The sequence below is a fragment of the Chrysochloris asiatica genome, unplaced genomic scaffold, assembly GCF_000296735.1.
Source record: "Chrysochloris asiatica unplaced genomic scaffold, ChrAsi1.0 scaffold00177, whole genome shotgun sequence".
Taxonomy (NCBI): Eukaryota; Metazoa; Chordata; class Mammalia; order Afrosoricida; family Chrysochloridae; genus Chrysochloris; species Chrysochloris asiatica.
The window spans coordinates 1,475,128-1,483,127 of record NW_006408695.1 but is presented as its reverse complement, the minus strand read 5'-3'; the positions used below and the strand labels follow the sequence as shown (position 1 = coordinate 1,483,127).

General features: G+C 38.6%; 1 pseudogene; it reads left to right on the top strand.

Annotated features, from left to right (window-relative positions):
- Positions 1–2,729: 2,729 nt before the first annotated feature.
- LOC102820449 lies at positions 2,730–3,099 on the top strand (annotated as a pseudogene).
- Positions 3,100–8,000: the final 4,901 nt, after the last annotated feature.

Sequence of the window (8,000 nt, the reverse complement as noted above, 5' to 3'; positions counted from 1 at the left end):
ACAATTATGTATGCACATGGTTTTATTAATGTGAAATGTCATGTAGATGAGAATTAATTTTACTTCAATTTTCCTATGAACATCAGCCAGATTAATCATTTCTATATATCTGCATGCTAAAGTGAAGATATTGAAACAAAGAAAAAGGGGAATAGCACAGTTTGTATTTCTAATTTTCTTTGTTAGTAGAGAGCGACATTAGTGAGTGTCTATCTCTTCTTGCACATTTATCAAGGTCACCATGAACAAAAGATAATCTTTCAAGATCAGAGAGCTTGTCCACTGCAGACTTGGACTAAAACCTATCTCCCAACTTTATGTCAGTATTCTTTTCATCAAATCTCTCAGGAATGACTATCTTGGTTATCAATGAAGCATTTGGAAAATATGATTTATATATATACATATATATATAATAGTATAATAATAATAATGATCCTATGGGAAAATGACTTTTAATTGTTGTTGTTGTTAAGTGCTGTGGAGTCATTTCCTACCCATAATGACCCTGTATAGGGTTTCCAAGGAGCAATTGGTGAGTTTGAGCCACCAACCTTGCAGTTCAAATGACCTTTTGATCCAGAACATTAACCCACAGCACCACACCAGGACACCCCAAAATGTATATTGGTCACCATTTATTAAACACTCTGCTGGGCACTGTACTTCACATGTATACATTTTCTTATTTAATTCTCATAAGTGTGTATGACTATAAGACAATTGAAAGGTAACAATGATGATAAAATGTTATCCTAAATCTGTACTTTTCCCCCCTAGAATTATACTTAAACATGCCTGCCTATGTTAAAACCCAGTGCTATTCTAGTAACAGTGGAATTCCAGATGGGGCTCAAGTTTTCATTTAATGTTTTCCTAAGAAGCCACTTAATAATCTTAGGAGGAAGGATTCTATTCTAAATGAGTCTAGACTGCTCCCAGGTCACTGACCAGGAACATTTACCCCACAGGATCAACAGAGAGGAAGTTGAGTTTATTGCTTTTAAAATTTGAGCAAATGAACAAAGACTTAACAAGATCAATGATATCTACAAGGATTAAATATTAAACATTAAAGACTCAAAACTGAAGAGATGTCGAAAAATAAATTTGTGGTATGTTTGAGGTCTCTTTTCATCCACTAATATGCTCCTTGGTTTGCTGTCTGACATAGGGACCAAGGTTGCATTTTAAACAGCAATAGAAATCTACTATGCTTTGAGGGAGCCAGAGAGTGTGATCAGTGTTAATAACCAACCATGTGGATTGAGTGTTGCTCTCATACAGGTGTCTAGAAGTAACTAAACTCTTTCACTTTTTCCAAGGGCAGGAATGGCCAGGCCTCCTCCTTGAGCTCAGGCTCATGCGTTGCATAGTATACTTTCTTGTTTCCCTTGAGTTAAAATCCACGTACTTCTGTTGGATGTCTTCCTGAACTTTAATAAATTCCAAAGAAGCAGGTAGGAAGAAGGTTTTACTTCCAGAATTTGCAACTTTGGATTTCAGGATGTTTACATCAAACTGCACACGTATTAGGACCATATTAGAAGGCTCTGGAAAAAGCAAGAAAAAATGTGGAACAAAACTCAAAATCATAAAAAATACCAGGCTTACTGATCTGAAAGAGATTAGTGAAACCCTGAGACTTTGACTCTTGATCATCCTTCAGGTCTGAAATTGAACTCAACTCTGTTGGTCAATTTTCAGACACGCCAGAGATAAAACTAAATGAGGCACGCACATCATAAAATGTTCAACCATTTAAGATCAAAAGGGCAGCATATTCCCAAGGACAAAGTTAAGAAGAGTTGCGAAAGAGGAGGAATGGAAACAAAAAAAAACACAGAGAGGAAATGGACTAAGTGATGTTACACTGACGGGATAGTAGCCAATGAGATGAAATGAAGTGTGTGATTTGTTGAATGTAAAGCTGATGATCTTCTCTGTAAACTTCCATTCAATTCACAATAAAAAATTTGACCAAAAAAAAGGTAATGGAAGCTTTCAATGAACATTTTGAAGCCCCCTCATAGTTGACTGTCTGTCTTCCTTATCTACTGGGGCCAAGTTCAGATGTCACTTTGGTCCATGGAACCAAAGTTAACATGACTTTCAAAAAATTAAGGCAATACAAAACAGCAGAGAGACACACAAGACATTAATTCTCCAAGTGCTGAACTCTGACAGGTCAAGAAGTGTTTTGCACATGTACACTTCTAGGAAGACAAATTAACCCTTGAATGAGGAAGACCACTGGTCAGCCCTAGATCTTCCCTGCACCTGGTCCCTGAAGAGTCCAGTTTCTCTCTGAATCTTGAATAGTCTTCAAAACTCCATGAAATTCCAACTCTACCCCAGAGTTCAAGTGTAAAGTTAGAGTAAGCAGTTACCATGTGATCTGTTTGGAGTCATAGATATTCCTGGTTTAGAACCAGATTTTGAAATACCACAGACTCTCTAGTATTGTCTGAAGAAAGTTAGAAGTTGGAGGCTACCACCAAGCTAGTTCATATTTTTTAATCCATATCCTAATATTTTTTTCATTGTGACAAACCATTTCTCCTTGTTCCTAGACTATGCACCATGTTCATGGCTCTACTAATCATAGGCAATGTTTCATTATCTGCCTGGGCCCATATGTCCGGACCAATGCTCAATCATACCCTGATTTTTACCTCTTTGACCTCAATGGATGGACCCTTGGTAATAGAGTGAGTTAAACATTGGTTCACCCAGACCTGGACAGGGAAACGGAAGAAGTCCTTGCTGATATGCTCAAGTTGGAAGTTTTCAGACAGACAGACTGTGGCTGACCAGGTGCTAGTAGGAAGTTACTCTGTCTTCAGCAATCAGGGAGGGCTGGTGCATCTGAAGACTTCAATTGAAGACCAGGATGAGCTGTCCTCTCTCCTTCAGGTGCCCTTTGTGGCAGGCAGTGTGAACCAAGGAAGCGAGGTGATCGACTGGTGTGCCTTCTGTGGCCTGGACACAACCAGCACGGAGCCATCGGTGGTGGAGAGTGTCTTCAAACTGAATGAAGCCCATCCCTGCACCATTGCCACCAGCATGCGGGATTCCCTCATTGACAGCCTCACATGAGTCACTGCTGTGCTGCTCCGTGGGCTCCTTGCTCCATGCCCCACCCAGTCTATCCCAGCTGCTGGAGGGAGGCAGCAGAGAGCTCACTGGGACTGTGAGGTTAGATATCCAGCCCTTCTTCACCTGTGCCCATCTCCTGAACATACAGTTACTATAAAAACTGTCATCTGGTGGAAGCTGTCAAGCCCTGTGACTGATTGACAACCCTGCTGTCTTGTGTCACTCTGGAGTCCTGGTGTGGCGCTGTGGGTTAATGTGTCAGACTGTAAAGTCATTTGAACTGTAAGGTTGGTGGTTCAAGATCACCAGCTGCTCCTTGGAAGCAACCTATACAGGGTTGCTATGGGTCGGAACCGACTCGACAACGCTTATTAACAACAACAAACCTCTGGCAAAAAAACCCAAAAACATTTTACACAGGGTGTTGAGATTTATTTTAAGAGCTAGAAGGGATGGGAGGGACATGGGCTACTAGCCACAAGATGGGTGGTTCAAACCCAACAGGTGCTCCAAGGGAGAAATATGAAGATGTCTGCTCTTATCAAAGTTTGCCGTCTCAGAACTCCTAAAAAGTACTTTTACTCTGTCTTTTAAAGTCATTGTGAGTCAGAATTGACTATATGGCAGAAGGTTTGGTAGGGTTTTTGTTGTGTTTATTGGGAACTCCATGACACCAAACAGCTGTCTCTGGATACCAAACAGTCAATTCTCTCTAGACATGGTTTTCTGTCTAACTGTCCATCCTTCATTACGTGAAACTGGGTTTATCCTTCACACTAACTCTCTCCCATGGACTTCCAATTACCCACCTTCTCTGTTTTACTACAGAGAGAAATTCAGATCCATGCTTGTAATCTATGTAAGTCAGAGAGAAGCTGTTTGGTTTTCAGATGCCATCCTTTTATGACTATGTTTACTCAGAATTATCCTTTTTAGTATAGATGGGTACAGTCAGGATCATACCTAGTACTACTCAAACAAAACAAAGACATAAAAAACACACAAGAAAACAAACAAACAACGTGGAAGTTCAATATATCTGGATGCCTGTCCAACCTCACTGTAATATCAGGAGAAAATCTCAAGTTTTCTACTTTGGTCATCAGTTTTCTCATTTATAAAAAGAGTAACGTGGACTAAGTGTCTACTATCCCTCTAAGCTCAACTTCTCCAATTAAAAATAAAATACAAACCAAGATAAATGCGCATGAATGGGTGACTTTACATGAGAAAATGGGTACTAGAAAGCAATGCAGTTATGGCCAGCTGGATACGATGGTGAGCTGCTGACAGAACAACCTGTTCTCTCAGTCCTATTTATCTGATTATACAAGTCTCCTGGAATCCTGCTGTAGTGCTGCAGAATAATGCACTGGACCAAAATGTCAATTTGAATCTAAATGTCGGTGCTTCAAGCCCACCAGACATTCCTCAGAAATGTCGTACAGGGTTGCTATGAGTTGGAACGAACTCGGCAGCTCTTAACAACAACTTAGGGGAAAAAGAATAGCCCATTTTTCTTGCTCCCTTGAATTTAGAAAGCAGACTATACAAAATCCTTCTTCTGGAAATAAGATGCAAAATAAACTTTCTGGGTCAATGTCTAAGAAGGAGTTTTTAAAAGTTCAGACTACATGGTAAGGATGTCATCTTCAGTTCCCTTTTATCTTTTTTGCTGTTTTTCACTCCCTGGACTGTAGATGTGATGTTGGAAATGCAGCAGCCATATTCTCATCATGATAATGAAATCTACACACTAGTGGTATATATACCTCATCACAAAGAGAAAGGTGACTCTTACTAAAATATCTAAATGGTGGGGGAGGTGTGTCGGTTAATGATTAGATTGGCAGCAATTAAAAACAACAAAAATAAAAGCAGCAACTAGAAAATGGCTAAAACAACTAGGGATTTTTGTCAAGAATCAAGAAGTTCAGAATAGCAGATTCATGGCTAAGACATGTTTTTTCCAAGATCACTAGAAAACTTTTTGTTGTTAAGTGTCATCGAAGTGGGTCCGACTCATAGTGACCCTGTATAGGGTTTCCAAGGAGCGGCTAGTGAGTTTGAACCCCAATCTTGGGATTCAAACCAGCATTGTAGTTGAGCGCTTATCCTACATAGTCACACCAGTTTAGAAAATGGGAAATGTAGTTAGAAGAAAAACTGTGAGTGATGTTTGAGTGTGAATACAGTTGGGAAACATGAATTTCTTAATCTTTCAAAATATTAGTTATTAGATATTTTACCTCATTTCCCCAAAAGTATCATACCTGTAATTCTCCTTAATATGAAAACAGATCTAGTAATTGTGTCCCTAAAAATATCATCTATTTCAATAACCAACCATGACATCTGAAGTAATTAGCGTATTTAGTTCTTTACTGATATTTTCATATGCATTATTGCCCTTAGTCCCTAGAACCCCAAAGTAGATATGTTGTTGTTATTAGGTGCCATTGAGTAGGTACCAACTCATAGAAACCCTATACACAACAGAACAAAACACTGCCCGGTCCTGGGCCAAACTCACGATTGTTGGCAAGCTTGAGCCCATTGATGCTGCCACTTTGCTAATCCTTCTCACTGGGGGTCTTCCTATTTTTCTCTACCTTCCACCTTACCAAACATGATATCCTTCTCCAGTGATTGGTTCTTTCTGACAATATGTCTGAAGTATGAGTCATAAATTTTGGCCATCCTGGCCTCCAAGGAGCACTCTGGCTGCACTTCTTCCAACACAGAAGCCCATGGCACTTTCAATATTCTCCTTCAACGCCATAACTCAAAAGCATCAATTCTTCTACGGTCTTCCTTATTCACTGTCCAGCTTTCTCATGCATATGAGGTTATTGAGAATACCATGACTTGGGTCAGGCACACCTCAAGCTGACATCTTTGCTCTTCAAGGTGGATATGGACGCTATATTAGTGTTTAATTGATGATAGACCTGAGAATTACCAAAATAAAGGCACTGCCAAAATCACACAACTAAAATCTAGGTTTTTCAGAATTCTGGGGAACAGTTTTCCTTCAGTCTCAAATATGAAGATATTTTATATTAAAACATGTCACAGTACTATCAATATCTAGTATCTGTTGACCTGTTTTGAGTCTGGTTGCCCTATAAAACTCATATATGGTAATCCATTATATGTTTCAAATGGCATACACAAAAGAAAGAATATTATCCCAGTTTCTCTTTCTATGACATGAAGTCACTCAGGTACACAGTGGCTTTTGAGGGCGTTCCCAATAACGTTATGCAAACAAAAACCTACCTATGGGGTGGTGATAGTGTGCCATGGAGTCAGTTCCAACTCATAGTGTTTCCAAGGCTGTAAATCTTTACCGGAACAGAAAGCCTCATCTTTCTCCCACGGAACAGCTTGTAATTTCAAACTGTTGACCTTGAGGTTAGCAACGCGACTCATAACCACTAGGCTACTTATGGAGAAGGATAAACAATTTCTTAGAGGAAACTTTTGGTCTCAAGTCTCCCGTTGTTTCCAAATTATTCCCAGCAGGTGGCGCTGTGCAGCAGCAAACATCCTGCTTTAGAAAGTACAGGGAGTCAAAGTTATCTCTAGGGAAAATGTGAACAAGACAAAGATTCTCTGAAGGAGAAAATATTGAATAACTGATGCAAAGAAAAAGGTACATTTGTGTAGATTTAGAAAAAATAATACAGACTTGTGAGCTAACTTGTTTATAAAGCATTTGAAACAAAAAACTATCTGGCTGTTTTCGTTCAGTGGACCTCTGGTTAGTTAAACTAGATAGAAATTCTATTCAATACAAGAGACTAATGCTTACTAATAAAAAGGGGTTCCTTCCACACTTTCAATGTTAACCTAACTCTGGAAATAGTCTTTAAATGTCCAGTTATTTCTATTTTGAAAGCATTTTTCTTCTCTGTCCCTCATTTTCCCCCTTCTCATTCCTTAGGAAGCTCTCTTCTACAAACTCTCCCTATGGTAGAAAGACCAAATCTATCTCCACATTTTTCTTGAAATACTCTTTGACAGTAGTGAGGCAGTTGTGTGCTCAATAAATATTTATTGACTGTTGAATAATTAATAATTGAGTCATACCATGTCCTTGTGATGCTGAGATTTTTGTATAAATATTTCATTCTTTACCTTACATGTTTATTGAACACTATCAAACCATTGATCACACAGGACTTATAATCTAACAGGGGAAATAAGAGGCTATAAAATAACTAAAATACATTCTGGTAGTTATATTATTGTAGATATGTGGTACTTACATATACAAAGAAAGACAGGACAGTTTCTTGTGTCAGCTTGGTATTTGGTGTTAAAAATGACTCATCAAAATAAATGAAGTCTAATTCTGTATTTGAATGAATGATCTATCTCCTATTTTCTATCTACTAAATTCTGAGCCAAAACTATCCCTTGAGATCACCTTTTAATTAAATAACAGATTAACTCCTAAAATAAAGAATGTTACCCATGACTTCTGTACTCCTTAAAAAAAAATCCTTTATATGAGATCAAATAGTCAACGGTTACTTAAAAGCAAAGTGGAGATAATAAAGAGGCAGGAAAGCTAGATTACTACAAATGGAACAACAAGAACAGAAATCAAGAGTATATTGACACATTATGAAGAGTGTAACCAATATCACTAAACAATTTGGATAAGAAATTGCTGGATGGAAACCTGATTTTCTGTGTACACTTTCACTGAAAACACAATTATATATATATTTAAAGGTGTAGCATCTCTGGGTGGCACAGATGTTTGGATGTTAGATTAATACCTGAAAGGTTAGGAGTTTGCATTCCTGCTGTGGCGCTTCAGGATAATGCACTAGACCCCAATGTAGGTTTGAACGCAACATTGGTGGCTCAAACCAAGCAGCTGCTCC